Source organism: Dermacentor albipictus, chromosome 7, assembly GCF_038994185.2.
Source record: "Dermacentor albipictus isolate Rhodes 1998 colony chromosome 7, USDA_Dalb.pri_finalv2, whole genome shotgun sequence".
NCBI classification, from domain to species: Eukaryota; Metazoa; Arthropoda; class Arachnida; order Ixodida; family Ixodidae; genus Dermacentor; species Dermacentor albipictus.
The window spans coordinates 123,622,413-123,643,063 of NC_091827.1; the positions used below are offsets into that span (position 1 = coordinate 123,622,413).

At 48.4% G+C, this 20,651-nt stretch overlaps 1 protein-coding gene and 1 pseudogene across 3 annotated transcripts in view; one reads left to right on the forward strand and one right to left on the reverse strand.

The window, feature by feature from the left end:
• Positions 1-20,651, reverse strand: part of LOC139048144 (mitotic checkpoint serine/threonine-protein kinase BUB1-like) — a 373,386-nt gene that overhangs the window by 82,277 nt on the left and 270,458 nt on the right. The gene's annotated exons all lie outside the window — the stretch shown is intronic.
• LOC139047457 (uncharacterized) lies at positions 1,173-17,995 on the forward strand (annotated as a pseudogene).

A 20,651-nucleotide genomic window follows, 5' to 3' on the forward strand; every position in this document is an offset into this window, starting at 1 on the left:
TTGCACAGTCCTGGAGTTCGAATATACTGGAGTGCTTCTAAATACAGTCAACGACAGCTTTTCCAGAAGCCCGGACAAGAAAAATAAATTATGGGGTTTAACGTGCCAAAACCACAATCTGATTATGAGGCACGGAGTAGTAGCGGACTCCAGAAATTTGGACCACCTAGGGCTTCTTAATATGTACCTAAATATTTCTTGGGCATGCCTGATAATTTGGACGCCATCGCGGCACTGCCAAGTACCCCATAGTATCAACGTATATGAATGTCGGAAATTGCGGACACAAAAAACCTTTGCCATCCGATTTTCCGGGCTTTTTGCCACCACCACTAACATTTTGATTATCTCGCCGCCTCGAGCCAACAGTTTCGCACGCAGATCCGCTGGCAGCCATAGCCACTACCGCGGCAACGCTAGGCCTTCGCTACCAAGCTTCTTGCTGTTCTCTGCAGTGTTTTTCATTGAAACAATTCGCCTGTTAGTAATGGTGCCAATTCCGCCTTTGTAATCCTCACCGATGGTTCCGAAGTTCGGAAAGCACGACACGTTGCGCAATGCCGGTCAGCTTCGCCAATACAGCACTGTTACACGGTGAAGCATGTGCGACGTGTTGCGGTGAAGCATACCATAGTATTGCCACGTGCCTTTCGGGCTTTGCATCTGTGCTGGTGCCATTCGAATGATGGAAGTTAATGCGTGTGAGCACTCGCACAAACCTACCGCGATAGCTTCGTATCTACGATTCGCCCATCGTATCAGGCAGGGCAACTCACGCTATCTCTTGCGATAGTTCTACGCACATTCCTTCGCAGCCTTTAAATACTGCCCACAGATAGGGGATGCTCGTTCTTTGTTGATTGCTGTCCATGGTCGCACATGTTGCTGCTATTCGGCTAGTTGCTTTTGGTTATGTGGGGCACAAGTTTGCCTCAATAAATGGTTGTCTTGCTGTGCGCTTGTCTTCTCTAATCACCGGTGTGTAGCACCACTCGTGACAACTGGTGGAGGTGCTGGGTATGTCAAGCGCTCGTTCAGGCACTCGCGACACCAGTCTGCATCAGCCAAAAGGAGACGACCAACGAAGAAACCGCCGGAATCTTGGGCTCTCCCCTGAGTACGGCTTCCTACCAGAGAAGACATGCCCTGCAAAAGAGGCCACGACAGTCAAGATGAACGAGTCCATCACTCCTACAGCCGCAGTGTTGCAGCAGCCACGGGAGCTACCGACATTCTGTGGTACCCCCTGCGATGATCCTGAAGACTGGCTCGAACAGTTCGAGCACATGGCGAGCTACAACAAGTGGGACGACGACGCAAAGCTGCAGCATGTTTACTTCGCGCTGGAGGAGTCTGCATGTACGTGGTTCATCAACCAAGAGTCGCAGCTCAGGACATGGGAAAACTTCAAACGAAGCCTTCTTGTTACATTTACAAGTGTCCTTCACAAGGAAAGAGCCGAGAGACAACTTCAAGCACGTCTCCAGCTGCCCAATGAAAGCGTGGCCGTCTTCGTGGAAGAAATGAAGAATCTTTTTGGTCGGGCAGACCCAGAAATGCCGGAAGAAAAGAAGCTTGGTTTTCTTATCAGAGGAGTGAAAGAAGAGCTTTTCGCTGGGTTAATGCGGAACCCACCAAAAACAGTCGTTGAATTTTTAACTGACGCCGCAGCCATGGAAAACACACTCGATGTTTGAAGAAGACAGTACGGACACCCCGCTCTGGTCCATGGTACGTCTCCCACGGAATTCGACACCATGAGCATGAGCAACCTTCAAGACACAATCAAGGCTGTAGTACAAGAAGAACTTAGTCAAATGTTCCCTAGCTCCCGTCTTCAAGTCGCAGCGCTCAGTGACGTAATCAGACGAAGTCCAGCAGGCACTGGGAACAGGGCAACTCGTTCAGCCACACCAAGCACCCGAATACACCTATTGACCACCTCAGGTTATCTCGTATGCCACCGCTGTGCAAAGCCAAGTGCGGCCGACCAAATCGGCGTACTTGCCATTGCAACGCTCACGACCAAATGACCGCCCGCCTAGAGTCGAACAGGCAACCCCGAGAAAGTCCGACGTCTGGAGGACTCTCGACCAGCGTCCTTTATGCTTCGACTGCGGCGAGCCCAGCCATGTATACCGTCGCTGCTTCTACAGGAACCTCGGCATCCGTGGGTTCCCTATCGGGGCTCCACGTCCGCAACCTGGCCAAAGGCCACTTGAGACCGAACACTACCTGCAAAGGCAGAATTCGTCAACAAGCCGCTACAGGTCACCGTCACCCTCATCCCGCCGTTCTACTTCTCTCCGTCTTAGCTATGCGGAAGCAGCGCTTGGAAGGTCCCCCAGCCCTAGCTTGGGAAACTGAGGACGGCAACCGATGGAGGCATGGTTGCAGCCAGTCGCACTGCTGAAAACCTTTCCCCGCCGCAACATTCTAGTGATGTAACTATGCCTGCGCCGTACGAACAAAATGTGTCAACGACGCGACAATATAATCTTCATACCAGCGACGAGAGCAAGCGATGCGTCAGTAGCAAGTACCGGCAAAGCCGCAGCACCACACCCTGATGCACGTGCAATACCACAACAAAATCCACGGGCCTAGCAGTGAAGATAGACAACCGGGATATGTTCGCACTGGTTGACACTGCTGCCGACTTCTCCGTCCTGAGCGCAGTGTTCGCCACTCAACTATGGAAAGTTCTTACCGCTTGGGATGGCCCACAGATAAGAACAGCAGTGGTCATGTAGGAACGCCAAAGGGACGATGTACGGCTCGTGTAGCGTAGCGAGGACACATGCACCCTACCAATTTCATCGTCCTAGAGCAGTGACATCATTCTGGGCATAGACTTCCTTTCGGCAAACAGTGCGGTCATTAATCTACAGACACAGACCACAAGTCTTTCTTTCACCAGAGAACGCCATAGCGCACAATTTAAGTCCTGCATTATCTGCTTCACTCGCGATTTTCGATGAACATATCACGTTGCCACCCCGGTCGAGTACTCTGATCGCAGTGGGTACCAACAACGGCAGCTGCGTGGAGGGATCGGTCGCAGCGAACCCAAGTTTGCTGTTTGAGCGCGGGTTGTCTGTGAGGGATCGTCTGTGAGGGATCGTCCGCCTGGTCGAAGGAACAGCCAATATACCGATAACGTATTTCTGCTCGGAATATCGCTATCCCGCTAAAGGCACCGCTGTGGCGCTCTTCAGGACTATTCCCAACATAGGCAACATCCTCACGCTCGAAAACGAACTCGCACCTCGACCTCCTGACATTTCATTCCATATAAACCCTGCTCTGCTGCAAGCGATACAAGAACGGCTGCAGAAACTGCTTCATACCTACCAGGATTGCTTCGCTACATCGTCCAAGATTCGCCAGACGACGCTTACAAAGCATCGGATAACAATAGAGGAATGTACAGGGTCGTTCAAAATATGTGCGAACACGGCGAAGCGTGGCCGCGCTCCGCGGAGCGTCAGCGCATCCGGAGCGGTCGCGCATCGAAACAATGTGGCGCAGGCGCACAGGAGTCTGGAGGTGGTGCTTCGTGTCGTCTGCTACAATGCGGAAACGCACCATGCTTGCTTTGCTGTGAAGCGCACCTGTGTGCTGGCCGCGCCCTGACGTGCCGAGATGGCATTGTCGCATTTTACTGACTGCAGCGCGTTGTTGTTGGCTCCGCATATGGCAACTCAGCAGCGTGTGTTTGCAATGCAGCGTTCTCGGTTAAATGCAGCCGTTGTTTCAAATTTCTCAGCTCTAGTGTATAGATCCGAGAATCATTCGAGAATCATTCGAGAATCATCCGAGAATCATTCGAGAATCATTCACTAGTACAGAGCAGTCGCTTAGCTTGGCACTTATTTGCAGCAGCTTATCAGCTGCGCCAGTGGATAAGAAATTGCCGTGCCCAAGCTAGCTCCCTCTGCCAGTTGAAACCCTTCCATAGGACTGAACAACGCGCTGCAATCAGTAAAATGCGACTGTGCCACCTCGGCACCACGTCTGGACGCTGCCAGCACAGAGTTAGGCGCGCTTCCCAGCAAAGCAAGCACGGTGTGCTTCAGCACTGTAGCAGACGACACGAAGCACCGCCTCCAGACTGCTGTGCGCCTGCGCCACATTGTTTCGATGTGCGACCGCGCCGGATGCGATGACGCTCCGCGGAGCGCGGCCACGTTTCGCCGCGTTCGCACATATTTTGAACGACCCTGTACATGGCCTATTCACCAGTCACCGTACCGCGTGTCCATGAAAGAAAGGGAAGCAATCAGGAAACAGATAAAAGAAATGCTGCACAACGATGTCATTGAACCCTCTCAAAGTCCCTGGGCTTCCCCTGTCGTGCTCGCGGAAAAAAGAGACAACACCCTAAGATTCTGTGTCGATTACCGGCGACTCAACAAGGTCACAAGAAAGGACGTCTAACCGCTCCCTCGAATTGACGCCGCCTTGGATCGCCTTTGCAATGCAAGATACTTCTCATCCGTGGACCTAAAGAGCGGCTATTGGCAGGTGGAGGTTGGCGAAAGGGATGGCGAAAAGACTGCGTTCATTACACCAGATGGCTTATACCAGTTCAAGGTCATGCCATTTGGGCTGTGTACTGCCCCTGCAACCTTCCAAAGGTTAATGGACACCGTGTTGGCTGGACTGAAAGGGCAGACTTGTCTGGTGTATCTTGATGGGATAGTATTCGCTTCTACCTTCGACGAACACCTTAGCAGGCTAGAGGCGGTACTGCGTGCTATCAAGTCTTTCGGACTTACGCTGAAGCATGAAAAATGACGCTTCGCCTACAAACAGCTGAAATTCCTGGGCCACGTTGTCAACTATGCAGGCGTCTTACCAGACCCAGAGAAGACAGCTGCCGTGCAACACTTCCCACAGCCTCATGAAAAGAAAAGCGTCGGAAGGTTTCTCGGACTTTGTGCCTACTACAGACATTTCGTCCAAGATTTCTTGCGGAACGCAGAGCCTCTGACATGCCTGACAAAAGAGGATGTGCCATTTGTATGGCCTGCACCACAAGATGAAGCGTTTCGAGAGCTCCAGCACCGTCTCCAATCGGCACCCATTTTGGTGCACTTCGACGACAACACGTAAACTGAAATCCACACAGACGCCAGCAGTTACGGCCTCGGCGCCGTTCTTGTTCAGAGACAGAACAGACGAGAACACATCTCTATGCCAGTCATTCTTTATCGAAAACAGAGTCAAACTATTCCACAACAAAATAAGAATATCTGGTAATAGTGCGGGCAACATCAAAATTTCGTCCGTATATATACGGCCGACCCTTTGCTGTCGTTACCGATCACCATGCTTTGTGCTGGCTAGCAAACTTGAAGGACCCGTCCGGATGCCACGCGAGATGAGTTTGCGGCTGCAGGAGTTTGACATCTCCATATTCTACAAGAACAGAAGAAAGCATTCAGACGCAGACTGTCATCCCGAGCCCCCTTCGAGCAACCACCACTGTGTACAGACAACGACTAAATTTTTCTGGGCATGGTTACCGCCTCCGATTTTGCCACGCAACAGCGGGCCAACCCTGAACTTAGTGGCCTCATTGAGTACCTTGAAGGACGAAGTGACGGCGTACCACAAATCTTCAAGCGCAGTGTGTCCGCATTCTGCTTGAGAAATGGTGTTCTAGCCAAAAAGAACTTTGATCCTACAAAGAAGGCATACCTTCTTGTTGTACCATTGCCGTTACGTCCAGAAACTTTGCTGGCATCTCATGATGAAGCAACATCCAGACACCTCGGCTCTGCACGAACACTTGCGCGGATTCGAGAATGTTATTACTGGCCACGTATTGCCGAAGAAGTCAAGCACTACGTCTGTGCGTGCAGAGAGTGTCAACGCCACAAGACTCCCCTAAAGAAATCTGCCGGATTCCTGCAACCGATCAAACCCTCGACAAGACCGTTCCAGCAAGTTGGATTGGACTTTCTTGGGCCTTTCCCGACGTCCACCGCTGGGAACAAATGGATTATTGTTGCGACGGATTACTGGACACGCTACGCAGAAACGTGCGCACTCTCAAGAGCGACCCCCCCCCCCCCCCTAGCTGAAGAAGCCGCCAGATTTTTAATTTTTCATATCGTCCTGCGTCACGGCGTGCCAGAGGCCATTATCACTGACAGGGGGACAGCATTCTGTAGGTCTATTCGATTCAGCCAAGTTTATCTGCACCTTCTGCACCTACTCACGGTACACTGAACTTAGACCCTCGATTCCCCGAGGTGCAGCAGTGCACCCTGCACCCCCGTGCTCGATTGTACGGGGTGCAAGGCAAGGTGCCGCCGCGATGCACTGCACCCTTGAACCTTGCAGCGAGTGGGTGCAGCCCGGCACCCGCTGCACCTTTTCGTTTTTGGTGCCGTGCACCTTTTTCTGAATCGAACAAACCTTGCAGCGACCTGATGCAGGCCATATTGCGGTACAGCCAAACTACTCACTGCAGAACTACCGCCTACCATCCGCAAAGTAATGGTCTCACAGAACGGCTAAATAAAACCCTGGCGGACATGTCGATGTACGTTGACGTTGAACATAAAATGTGGGATGAAGTACTCCCTTATGTCACCTTTGCATATAATACTGTCATTCAGGAGACAACTGGGCTGACACCGTTCGCTTTTGTTTACGGCCGTAAGTGACTACAACACTCGACGCCATGCTCCCTCATGTGAATGAAGGTGACCCACATCCTGACGTGGCGACGCTTCAGCAGCACGCAAAAAAGGCCTGGCAGCTCGCTCGAGTACGAACTGCAAGACAGCAAGCAATTGACGTCTTCTCTAATTACTGGTGTGTAGCACTACCCGTGACAGTATATACGCGTGCACCCACAGTCTCCTATCCCAGTAAGTTGTGCCAGTAGGCCTAATAAGTGTAATGGTATGTCTTCAGAGCCGTTTCGGACGTGCCCGTGGCGATTTGAGGCCTTGGGGGCAGTAAACGGCATGCATCCATTTTTTTTTTTTCTCAGAAGTTTTTCTGGCCCTTAGGGAATCTGAAAAATCGGACGACTGTACATGTGCCTTTGCTGCGACCAACAAAGCAGTTCAAATTATCCGTCGATTCTAAGATACTTCAAATTATTATTAAGATTTCACTGTACATACAAATAAAAATAAATATTGAAAATATTGATGTACAAAGCATGTTGCAGACATCTTGAAACACTTCTTTTTGAACCTGTACTGCACGTGTGAATGATGTAGTAATGCATTTTAGTAAAAAAAGTTTGAAAATACACGGCTGAGCGTTTGCTCTCTGTGTCAGTATGTCATCACGTAGCATCATGTAATAGCTTCTCGCAGTTTTTTACATCATGCATATTTTTCAAGTGGCTGATGGGTGCTTTCCAGATACGCTAGGCATGAAATCGATGTTTTCATATATGATGTTCCTGTAAAGAGTTTTCACACTGTGACCACATTCTGTAAACTTGGCAAAACTCTTTGAAGAATTGAAAATTATTAATCCTTTATTGCAGCTGTAAGCTTTTCCTGAATCTTAAAATGTGAGTAATGTAGCAAAACTAAATTTTTAATAGGTAGAATTATTTGCAGCATTAAGGGGTTCCCACACACCACTGATGGCAGCTCCGTTCAGGCATGCCACCATAAAAGGCCAATCTGCAAAACATACTGGCAAGCTTAAGAGTGCCCTAAATAGTATACAATAGCTTTTCTATGAACCAATTTCAGTTTTGTTTCACAGGAGGTCCATGCGTTGTGACACAGAAGGCGGTCATGTGGAAGCCCGACATCGCAACCTTTTGGCACACTTGCTCCGACTGCTAAGCTGCGACTCAGTACACAGCCCAGTATGACAGAGCCACAACAGACCATCGAGTGAGCTGGACCGAATGCCAAAATGTCACAATGTTGCAGTCCCCTGCGGTCATTTCTGCCATTACATAGTACCCTGCCAAACAGGGTACTAAGTAATTTGCGATTTTCATAACACAGCAGCTGTTTCAGAACTTACATGCAGGGCCAGAGCAGTAAAGTATTGTTAATTAACATTTCACAGGACTGCAGAAAATGTCAGAAAAAACAAATGTCAAATAACTCAACACACCCAGAAAACAAAAAACAAGTGCTTACCACATTAGCATGCCTTTATTTACAGAAGAAATCCACAACCCTCATTCCTATTTGTGGCCAATAAGTGATTGCTGTGGCAAGGGCCTCACAATTTCCTTTATATATGATCCAAACACTAGAGTTTCATCATGCAAGTAGACAGGCTTTTCACTACCATGCGTAGATTCCGATTATTTTTTATCAGTTAGCAGGTCAGCAATACACCAGCTATCTATCATTATAGCCGGTGGAATGGGTTGGACGGCAGCGCGCAGGTCTCAGTAAAATCACTTTTCATCCTCAACAGCTTCTGTCACGTTTTCTGACATTACATGCATCATGCACCGAGTCAAAACAAGACTACTGCTTGTTGCAAACATTGCAGATGAATCGACAGGATTGTGGATGGCAACCACGCAGTTCTGAAGGCACATGGCACGCACAGTGTTTTGCGCAGCAGAAAATGCAAGAGGCACAAAGCATTTCTGGCACTCCCACATTTCCTCTGTGCATTCCTGTATAGTTACTGCTGACAACTATGGCAATGTGTACTCCGTGGCTTCATCTAGGTTGCACACTAGTGGCCGCCTTTTCTCCTTCACATCGCACATTTCCGGTGCTCCACACTCGGCATGTCGCCCAATTTAACCGGCAGGCAGCCAAATATGTATGAATTAAAGAAAGTTTGGAGCCATTACGTAAAGTATTGGCGATTTTCACGAAACACATGCCACACCACAATTCATACGTTCAATCACACATAGAGAGCTATGTGTGATCCGCATTAATTCGTATATATAAAACCTCTGCATCTGCTGTGTAGATGGGTCACTTGTCACTCTTTCGAAGTTCCCAGAAGAGCGCCTCAAAAAGAAATTGCAGGAGGTCTTACAGACTGAGAAGTCCCGGAAAAATCATTTTTTTGAAAACATTGTTTTTGGAATCTACAGTGTCTGATACATCACCTCAGAAATTTGGACCAATATTTTGGTTGTAATGGCAATTTACATAATGTCTGTGAGCTATATTTTTATTGAGGACCAGGCAAAAAAAGGTCCTTTTTCCGTGACGCGCAGTTGCCGTTGCAAGTTTGTGATCACAGCCATCTTGACCTTGTTTGAAAAAGCCAGCCTTCTCATTTAGTTTTTTTGTGCCCCCACTATTCTGTGTGCTGAATGGCTATGAAGAAAAATCCCCCGAAAAAATTGTCCCGATGCACAATTCCATTTGTCGACTGAGACGTGATCGTACGCATGCCATGCCATTGGCAGATTTTCGTCGCCGACTGCTCGGGAGTGCGAAACTTGGCGTGAAGCTATGTCAAATTCAGTTTGCTGCAAGCCATAAATTTGGCAAGCAGAACAAGAAACAAGGGGTATCAAACTTTCTAAAGTGCGCAGCAGCTTTGGAAGATGCTGGCAATAGTTTGCAGGAGCCTCTCCCCGTGACTACGGAATAGGCTTAGGAGATGAAAGCGGTTATGGCAGCGGCCAGTGTACATGCGGCATTCCAGCACAACTACTGCAGCCCGATGATTTGTAGAAAGTGAAGAATGCTCAAGAAAAACTGCAAGGCTTTGCTTCAACGCCAGCTACCAAGTGAAAATCGGATTTTCTCGCTCACACTGATACAGCACGGCTGGCTCGGATGCAATGGAGATGCCCTTCATTATCGTAAGCCTCGATTCTATAAATGCCCTGCTGTCTTGTGTAAAGTGCAAGTTGTGGTGCGGCAGTGGACAAAGGTGAACGTGACTGCGATCTCAACATAGAGACAGTCATCTCACGTGCGATCTGTGACGATGCCACGTCGGCACAGAGTTCGCCGCGTGTGAGCGGCAGCCAAACGTACACCCCGTTCCTCGTTAACAATCCCGCTGTGCACAAAATGTGGAGCACTGGCAATTGGCAAATGACATTAAATGACACTTTCTGCGATTAAAGTTATTCATCTCGTGTGCAATCTGCATGATACTGTGTCGAGAAGAAACAATAGAAGGTAATTATTAGTTATCTAGACAACTACTATGTATATGCAAAATATAACTGGATATTTAAAATAAACACATAACACTCAATGAGCACATGCAGTTTCATCAGATTTGATTCAGAAATAAAGGTATCTCAATAACCCATATACACCCCTTAAACAATGGAAGTGAAATGTTAATTATCTTAAGAACTAACCTACAGCAAAATAACATTTGAAATCAGCACAAAAAATGTCAAAAGACAATAGTTTCATCAAAATTGATGAAAAAATGGTGAACATTATGTCAATAGCAGTGACATTTGTTTTTCTCGATTTTCTCGAAATAATTTTGCACACCTTCCAAACATTCACTGTGCCATATCAATAGCTATCAGATAGAATAACGGTTCTTTTTGCAACATGAAGCTACATGTTTGGAGCACACAACATAGGAAGCAGTTTTGCTGGTTATTTTTTTATTTGTCTTTTTGCGTGATTATTGCATGGCCATGTTAAAAACAATGGAGGTTCAGTATTACTACATAGTATGAATTAATATTAACTCACTCTAACACTGCTCCGTTGCTGTGAGTCTTGCGCTTTCTGCTATTGATCCACACGTCATTTATATATTTCTTTCAGGTCGCTTATTAGGCTATTGTAGGAAGAACAAAATACATTGTTTTCTTAACTATGTAATGGAACAATGAACCTACCGAAAACATAACTGCATTTTTAGAATCAGGACCAGAAACTTAACAAGCATGCATACTTTTATCAAGTTTGGTTCAAAAATAGGTAAGGATACCTGTAATCATCATGTCCCCCTTTAAGAGTAGACGTGGGTTCTGAAACTAATTTTGTTAATTTTGGTGTGAACTGAATGATATTTAACAGTACCGGTCAGTTATTTCTGCTGATTGCAAATATCAAATTAGATTTTGCATATCTGCATTATAACAAACAATACAAGGTTTTTAATACTGAAATTCGATTTCTAAAAGAAATTGCTGTTAGCTGAGGGGCCCGATTTTTATTAGTCATATCATAAAAGCCAACAAACACTCACATGAAGGACAACATAGGGGAAATTACTTGTGCTTAATAAATGGAATAAAGAAACGCTAAATTAATGGACATTGAAGTGGATGAATAAACAACTTGCCGCAGGTGGGAACCGAAGCCTCGTCCATATGGGTATAAAGACCCCCCAGATTGGAATAGTTTTACATTATATCAGCCCTGGGGACAGAGACGCCTACGTGCTAAACGTGCTGCAGCGTGCGCTTCCCTAACGTCTAGTTTGCTCGCAGCACAGTGGGCTTACTTTTTGTTGTGTTGTGCCGGTCGGCCCACTCAACCGCATCCTAGTAAACAGCTGCCCTGGCCTTTCCACTAGCAGTGATGACAGCTGGGAGGGCCAGAAAGTCCACTGTTATAAACGCAAAAATTACAACAAACTGTGTGGGAGACATGGTCGCGTGGCATGCGGCGTGTGAACGGCTGCACTCTTTTTCTGAGAACAAATCCGCTCGCTGTTCACGGCCACTGCCGGAGCATACATGCTGAAGCCGTTCTGGCGCACCGTGGCAGAATTTCCATCAATTTTCTGTGTTTGGCGCAGTGTCACGCGGAAATTTGCGTTTGTAGCGAAATTGCACAATTGGCACAGGAGTCCCACTCCTAATGACAGGCCTAGCCGACTTCCGTCACAAATTCCACGGCACTTTCGCGTCTTGCCAAACGCTTGATGCGTAGTAACCTTGAGACGGCGATCTCCTCCAGCCATTCGGGCACCAAAAAAGATGCCTTATGAAACGTTGTCAAGAAGCAAGTGGCTGAACAAACGTAAGCTGTGGTGCGATCAAACCACAAACGTAGCAAAACGCGAGAGCAGTCAAGTGTGCGCCAAACAGCGCCAGATCAATAGGAGCGAGGAGCATGGGTTTGGGGGCACTTTGGCCAATCAGTAGCAAGGACGCATCCTTCAGAAATGATGTGATGGCATCAATTTCCCCCTTCCAACACCATTTTGAATTGGAATAAGAATGCACATAAAGAAAATAGCTTTCAAACAAGCCCAAGATAGCGGCCGCCGGCCACCGCATTCGCAAATGGCGACGGCACGAAGTTCAAAGGTTTTTTTGATTATTTTTCGATTAAGTTCACTTTATAAATTTTGCGGAAGGATTCCTGAATGTATGAATATAGAGAACATGCACTTTTCAAAAAATCAACTTTTTTTAGATTTTTCGCCATTTCAAGACCCGCGTCTTCCCTTGAAATAGTGTTCATTATGTTTTTCACATTCCTGGTCCCATTGCCTGTGAACCTCGTTAACTACATGTCTACATGTTCTTAAAAACACTATTTTAATGAGACATTATTAAAAAGGTCCATAAGAAATGACCTAATTAGGAGTATTGTATTCTGTCATATCTTTTCTTCCAAGTGAGATATTTTAAATCTAAAAACATATTCGAAATAAGAATTTTACAATATATCTCCAAATAAAACTTAAGCAGCGTATGTTGAAAAATTTTTTCAACAAAGTTTTCAGGACCCTGATCTCCCCTTAGGGGGGACGCAGCTTTTGAAAATCGAAAAATCACAAAAAAGTCATTTCTGGAAAACCACATATCCGGTCAGTATGTCTTATAAACTACCATTTATGTAAATATCAATGTCTAATTCATCGCAAAACTATTTCAAAGTTTATAATGAGCCATGGCAGCCCTCAAGCAGCGAGCGAGCACTCAAAATATCCCTACTTGGTGCGAATGCCATTTCTCCACCGCTCCTCCGAGTGCTGCCATTTTGGTGTTGCTTTGTTCGTTTGCGAGAGCTTTCAACTTTCCGGCGGCTGAGACGTGAAACTGAGATTGGGCGAAGGGTGCGCTCCTCAAGGACACAGGGGAGCCCGCGACTCCCACTGGCTGCTGCGTGCGATGACGTAGTAGTCTCCTGCATAATGTGTCCGGCCGTCATCTGCTTCGGCTCCTCCATCGCCGACACCCTTTGTGTGTTCCGCTTGCCATCGTCTATCTTTGCAGCCGTTTTTCCAAGTTTCTACCGTCTTTACGAGACCATTGTTGCGTTTAGCCAGCCGATTATTGTGCGGCAGGCCACGATGCGCCCAAAGAAACTCTGAACGCTAGACGCATTCGGTGCGTGCAAGGACGCATTTCATGAAGCTCACCCGCATGGCAAAGGTCGCCGCTCACCTGCGCGCCGTCGATGATCACACCGACGGTTCCTGTGGGGCAGCTTCTGATTCATCTACACAAGAGCGTGGTTGCGTTGACGTTTCTAGCAACACGACTCCTGCTCCACCGGTGCAAGAATTTGTCGTGACGAGCGCGCCTGGTGTCTCATGCTCATCGACAGCTGCTTCCACATCCTTTCTTTCATCTACCTTGGACAGTATGATCGCGTCGTCCCCTGTACACTTGAAAACATGTTTCCTGACGTGTGAGGGGAAAGAGGCGGCAGATAAAAAACACACTGCTGTGCAACGAGGACTTGGCGCTACGTCAGCGACGGAGCGAAAATTTAAAGCAATGGAGTGCGATCTTGAAGCTGCCAACGCTACAAGTGAATGCGAAAAATTTCTCCTTCTGCAAATGGATGCCCTAGGTGACCTGCTATCCGAGACCCCGTGCCAGTGGTGCATTGCAACTGGGATGAAGGTTCAAGGAGGCACCTAACCGGGACTTGCAACAAAGCTTGAGCTGCTATGTTTACATTGTGGAGTAGTTGCAAGCTCGTGGAGTTCTGCTCGTCAGGATGACTCAATGGCCTCCGACGTGAATATAAGAGCTATTGTGGCAACAAAACAGATAGGGAAGGGACAAACAGCCCTCAATGACTTTTGGCCAGTGATGAACGTGTCCCATCGTGGCCTGCATCATAACACTTTTCAGAAGCACTTGAAACTCAGGGAACCGCAGACACAGTGCATAGACAAGTTTTATGCAGAATCTACTTCTGCTGTGAAAACCACCTACAAGAAAATGGATCCATATTTTAGCAGGCATATCACAGTGAACTTTGATAGAACATGGCACAAGTGTGGCCACACGTCCCATATTGGAGTTGGTGCAATAATTGAATATCATGCGGGCCTCATCTTGGGCGCCATTGTTTTATCAAACCAGTGCCTTGGTTGCCAAGTAGGACCAAAGAGTGGAGACCCAGGGAACGCAAGCTGGCAGGAGGATCACGTGTGCCAGAAAAACACTGACTCTAAGTCTGGGAGGATAGAGGCAGCTGTCATTCTTTTCGCACGTTCGGTGCCAAAGCACAACCTCCGTTACACAATGCTCGTGTCTGACGAAGATAGTGCCACCTTCTCTGCCCTTGTGCAAGCAAATGTTTATGAACTGGTCCCCATTTCAAAAGAGGAATGCCTAAAACACGTTCAGAAGAGGATGGGGACAGCACTGCGCAACCTTGTGCAGAAAAGTGACAAGGCTTTAGGAGGGAAGTGCAGGCTGACAAAGGCCCTCATCGACAAGTTGACTGACTATTATGGCTGGGCCCTATGGAACTATTCTAATAATGTGGCTACAATGCAACGTGCAGTGATGGCATCGTACCACCACGTGACATCGACGGACGAGGATCCTCACTACGACTTATGTCCTGAGGGTGCAGACTCGTGGTGTCGTCATAACGGCAGCAAGAGCGATGGTGTACCACCTCCGAAGCATCGGTACAATCTTCCAGGCTATGTTGTAGAAGCACTGCTACCTGTTTATGAGCGTCTCTCACAGGCTTCTCTTCTGCAACGCTGCCTGGGAGCAAAGACGCAAAATGTGTCAGAATCATTTCACTCTGTGCTGTGGTCACTGATGCCCAAAAAGCAGCATGTGTCGCTGATTGCTGTGGAGACAGCACTGCATGAGGCAGTTTTAAGATATAATGGTGCCTGCCACAGTGCCACCCAAGGGCTATGTTCATCAGTGGGGCTAACACCTGGCCACCTTGCCATTCAATGGGCGGCCGAGAAAGATTCTCTGTGCTTGAAAAAGGCCAAGAAGCGATCACAAGAGAAGGTGGAAAGGTGGCAACAGAGGAGAGTGCCTAAGGACACCTCCACTTATGCTGGAGGGTCATTTGAGAACAATATATGTGCTCAAGACTTTCAACGCTCATTTTTCTCAAAATGGCTTTTTTTTTTGGCTGGTGAGGCTGCTTGTTCCAGCCATATCTCTGTAACCGCTCATCAGATTTCCAGAAGTTTTTTTTTATTGTGTATCTGAATAAATTTCTGAGGGCAAGACAAGCCCATATTTTTTATATATTGTGTCTGTGATTTGTGATATTTCATCATAATTTGATTGATAAAATCTTAATCACTAACACTAAATTCGGTGGTCTTATGAAATTTTTCCGCAAGGAAATTTAAAGAAAGGGCTGTGTCTTGCCCTGAGGTATCCATCTGGGAATCATCATAGTGAATTTCACAGTTGCAGCACCTTTTGAGAATTCTCCAGGCGCGGAATGAGAAAACCATGTGCACCATTCTGACATATTGCTGTAACTTGAGAACCAGTGAACATAACTGCATGAAATTATGTAGTTCTACTAATGCTTTTGCTATGAGTCCATCCGGAAAATTTTCATTAAGATATCTCAATAAACAAAAAAGTTGGTATCCGAAGGTAACCTTCCCCCTTAAGGGGGGATATGGGGATCAAAGCTAACTTTTTTATTTACCATCCGATTTTGATTAAATTTTGCACAGATGTTAATAATATCACATAAACAAAACTGTGAAAATATGGTGAAAATATGGCTGCAATATCTGAAGTACATCTTTGTTTACAAAATTGTTCTGCTTTCATTTTTGCAAAATGCCTGCACACCTGTATATTGGTGCTAGGAGTTCAAACAAACTTTGATAGCACTCCTATATGTATCCTCCACACAGTGACATTCCTGTAATTTTTTTTGCCTAACAGATTTTTTTTATATTTTCATTCTTTTGCAGCTACTTCAGTTGCATGAAAATCGAGACTGTGAAAACAAAAGATAACAAATTATTGAAGCAACTATTTTGAAAACAAAACATGTCACTGTGTGCAGTGGTGCACAATGAGTGTAACAAAACAAACGGTGTAAAAATATTCATAACGGTGGCTGAGATATTGGCTTTGCAAGCTGACCTTGGTGGTAGAAAAAACTTTTGAGAAAAAGGTGTTTGAAGTTTTGGGCCATGTTTATTCGACTAGAAACCACCGGCCTTGTAGGTACAGGAGTCAGGCTGCTCTCTTGGCTTCTTGGATCTTTTATGCTTGCTTTCATGTGCTTTTTGTGCCCTCTTCTTGCGCAAGGCATTTTTCTCAGCTGCTCGACTCGCTTGAGTCCGTCGCCACCGAGCATGATCCTCCAGCCGCAAACCCTATCTTCCGTTCGGTTGCCGGCACAGAACGAAGTGACGCGCGGACAGTGGCGGCGGTCATATTCAACACTTCTGACAAGATGAATTGTGACTCAAGATGCGACTGCATGGTGCGACCGTTGCTGATGCACGGTTCGTCTTCACGGCCGCAGACGCACGCGCTTGGACCGCACTTTCGTCGTTCATCTCGGTGACGGCGGTGGCACAATCGGGGTACGTCGCGGAGCATTTACAGGGCGTTGCAGGCCCGGAAGCATCGGAAAAGGCGGTTATTAGTTCGGTATCATCACCACTGGAACTCAAGGCTGCAACAGCCTGCGAATTGCCCGGCAATGCGTCGGCAGTCTAAGCTTGCGCGCGGACGCAACTCTGCTAGGACTAATCCATCGGATGTTCGGCGGCTTGCGCTTGCGGCTGCCGAAGCGGCGCTTGGTCGCGTATTTCGTCGTCCACGCCCGCCGAGTCATGCTCGAAACCACAAAATGAAATAGAAAACTCAAATCCGATTAAAGCGATGAAGCGGCGGCGTACCTCGAATATCCAACATGTAAACAAAGGAGCAGCAGCCAGCGCGCGATGAAACGGGAGAAGCAGACGCCGCAGCAGCTCGCTTCCAGACCCGGCCAATGGGGCGGCTCATAGAACGCACGTGACGGAGCAAGCCGATCGGCGGCCGCGACAAGCAGCTCCGCGACCTTCAGACTTTTTGCTTTTTTATGCTTGCCCTTCTCTCTATCAGGAAATGAAAGAGAGGAGTCAAAAGGCGAAGAGGCGCGCTTTTCAACGGTACCAGCATGGCCGCGCCGCGTACTGCCGTTCCGGAGCTAGGGACGCTCGAAAACCGCGACTTTTCCACCGATTTTCACGAAATTTTCGCTGTATTGCCTTATGTATATATTTATTTATGGTACTTAGCAGTCGTTTTCAGCGGAAATACTTGGAAAACTTATAGAAAAGGGGTCAAAGATTCGAAATCTGCAACTTTCTAAAAAGTGATTTTTGGGTCGTTTTTCCGGAGTTGATCCCCGCGTCCCCCCTTAAGTCAGGCTACTGCAAACGTGTGATCGACCAGATTCTGCTCAATAGGACCATGAAGCGCGAGTCCACGATCGACTTATACATGGCGATCGAGATGCTACAGGCTGCTTGGAAAGGTGTACTGGCAAGCACGATCACCATTTGCTTCCGGCATACCTCATTTGGCGTCAGCAGCAGCGGTTACAGCGCAGATTTCAGTGCTGCCACCAATGAGGGTGCCGCAGGTGACCAAGCTGTAGCGTCATGGCACGCTCTCCTTGACGCCGACATCGTGCCCGACTGCGACAGCTTCTTGAGGTACGTCAGTGCTGATGCTGGTGCGGTGATGACCGAAGCACTAACAGAGGCGGAAATTGTGTGCACGGTGATGGGGGTGCCTAATGACGACAGTGACGAATATGTCGACGCCAGACCGGAGCCTAACCCGATGTACCGACGCCTGCACAAGCGCTCGATGCAGTAGACCTGCTGCGCAGCTTCTTTGGCGCTCACGATGATGGCGAGGACAGACTCGAAATGGTGGCTGCAGCTGAAAAAGCCATCATTCGCCTGAAGAAGACACAGCAAAAGTCAATCGAGTGTGACGAAGAAGATCGGCAGGCTAAAAAGCCCCGTTGCCATCGCGTGGCTCATACCCAGTTCGTTCACTGGATGCGCCCTAGCTGCTGCTGCCGCGTTGGTCGCTGCTTCTCTCGGACCCGAATAAACCCCCCCTTACAATTGGTGGAGGTGCGGGGTACAACAGGAATTCTGGAACTTCCCAACCGGACGCTGCAGCCTGTCTTCATTATGCCAGAAGAAGGACCACCGCAACCACAACCCGCTGCCCCGGTGACTACCGTGGTCTGCCCCGGCCCGTTGCGTCAACGCGACCCACCCATCTTCAGCGGCACCGAAGACTATGACGTAGAAGACTGGCTCGCTGACTACAACCGGGTGAGCATCCACAACCACTGGGACGACACCAAAAAACTGAATGACGTATTGTTTTATTTGAGCGGCGTCGCCAGCGTGTGGTACCACAACCACGAACGTGATCTCACAACGTGGACAGCCTTCAAAACTAACGTGACGGAAGTATTCGCGCGCCACGCCGTTCGCAAGCTTCGCGCCGAGCAACGTTTGCGCAGTCGTGCGCAACAGTGCGGGGACATTTGCCAGTTATATAGAAGATGTTGTCGACCTCTGCAACCGCGACGACGTCACAATGGCTGATGCCGAGAAAATCCACCATATCTTAAAAGGCATTGAAGACGACGCCTTCCAGATACTGTTGGTGAAAAAATCCAGCGACAGTCTGAGAACTCGTCAGTCTCTGCCAAAGCTTCGACGAACTCTGCAAACAGCGCATAGCCACCCGCCAATCTCCTCCTCAGGCGACTTCAATGTCGAGCTTGGCTGTTTCCCCGGATAACACGTCGCTGCTGCTGCAGATCAAGGAGTTTGTCCGTGGAGAGGTGGCTCGTCAGCTTTCTCCGATTCCCCTTACACACGGCCAGTCGAGTTCTCCGTTGGCGCCCGCTCTCCAATCTGTCATCAAGGAGCAGGTACCCAACCACATTCCACCTTCTCTCCAGCAGGCTCCGGTTTCCGCCCCGCTGACGTACGCCGAAGTCGCTTCGAGGCCTGTACCACAGACCTACGGTCCCCTTTGCCCGCCTTTGCGCCCACCCGTATCCACTCCAGTCCGGCCACTGGTGCAGTATGCACGACCACAAGATCATTGGCGCACAGAAGACAATCGTCCGATTTGTTTTTATTGTGGCCGTGCTGGACACGTAGCACGTCACTGTCGCCTGCTTACACCGAACGTCTCCAACAATGTGCGTCCATATGCACCACGTTTCCAACAACGCCGCAACTATTCTGACACCTTTGAATCTCCTGCCGTCGAGACCGCATTCTCCGGTCGCCGTTCACCTCCTCGCCGCCGTACCTTTCCCCCATGCACCATAGGCGGAGCCCTCTGCGCCAGGAAAACTAAAGCTCGCAGTTCAGGAGGCGAGAACTGCGGTGTCTGCGAAATGTATAAGGCCTCACACTTCCCTGCAAAACGTTATTGAAGTCGCAATAGAAGGAACATTGACGCTAGCACTTGACACCGGCGCTGCACTTTCAGCGATAGATACCTGTATTTGCTGCAAGATAGGAAAAGTGACGACGACGCTTTCTGGACTGTCTCTTCGAACTGCCAACGCGCAGCACGTCGAGCCATCTGGCACCTGCACCGCTTGTGTCGTCATTCAGGGCCGGTATTTTGCAGCGATGCCTTTTACGATTCTATGCTTTTTCAGGCCTTTCGCGCTTGGCCGCTGGTCAGAGCGACGGTCTGCCCACATTATCAATGGGATCAGGCGGTCGTGCGTGGTGGATGATAAGAATAGCATAGAATAAGGCATAAGGCATCGCTACAAAATAGCGGCCCAGGAGGTCCTCTATATCATAGAATTCATCGTGTTGCCATCTTGTTCACACGACGTCATATTAGGTTGGGACTTTCTCTCCACACATCATGCAATCATTGACTGCTCCCGCGCTGAAATCGAGCTCTTTCAGTTTTCGACCGATATTATCACTGACTATATGGACCATTGTCGCAAAGTCGCTGTTTAAGACGACACCTGCCGATACCTGCCTGATCTTCCACTCTTGTCAGTATCTCTTGCGAATCTGTAGATGACGGCACAGTACTCTTCGCTCCGTCCGAGCTCATAGTTCGCCGCCGTTCACTACCACTGCCATTCGCCGTCCTCGAGTTCAAAGCTGGCGCCTCTCTCATGTGCGTCTCCAACCCATCGGCTGAACCAATTACATTACGCCGCCGTGAAAGCCTTGGCAGAGCAGAGCCACTGACATCTTTAATATTTGACACGATGGACGACTCCATTTATCTTGCTGCTCTCGGGGCATGGCCTCCTCAGTCACTGCCACATTCTTTTACGCCAGCTATTGCCAGTGACCTTACCACGACGCAGCGCGACGAACTTCTTCGCTTGCTCGAAGGCTTCTCTTCTTCCTTTGACTGCCAAGCAACATCCCTCGGCCGCACAACGACTGTCTCGCACACCATCGACACTGGGAGCCATGCGCCCATTCGGCAGCGTCCCTACCGAGTATCG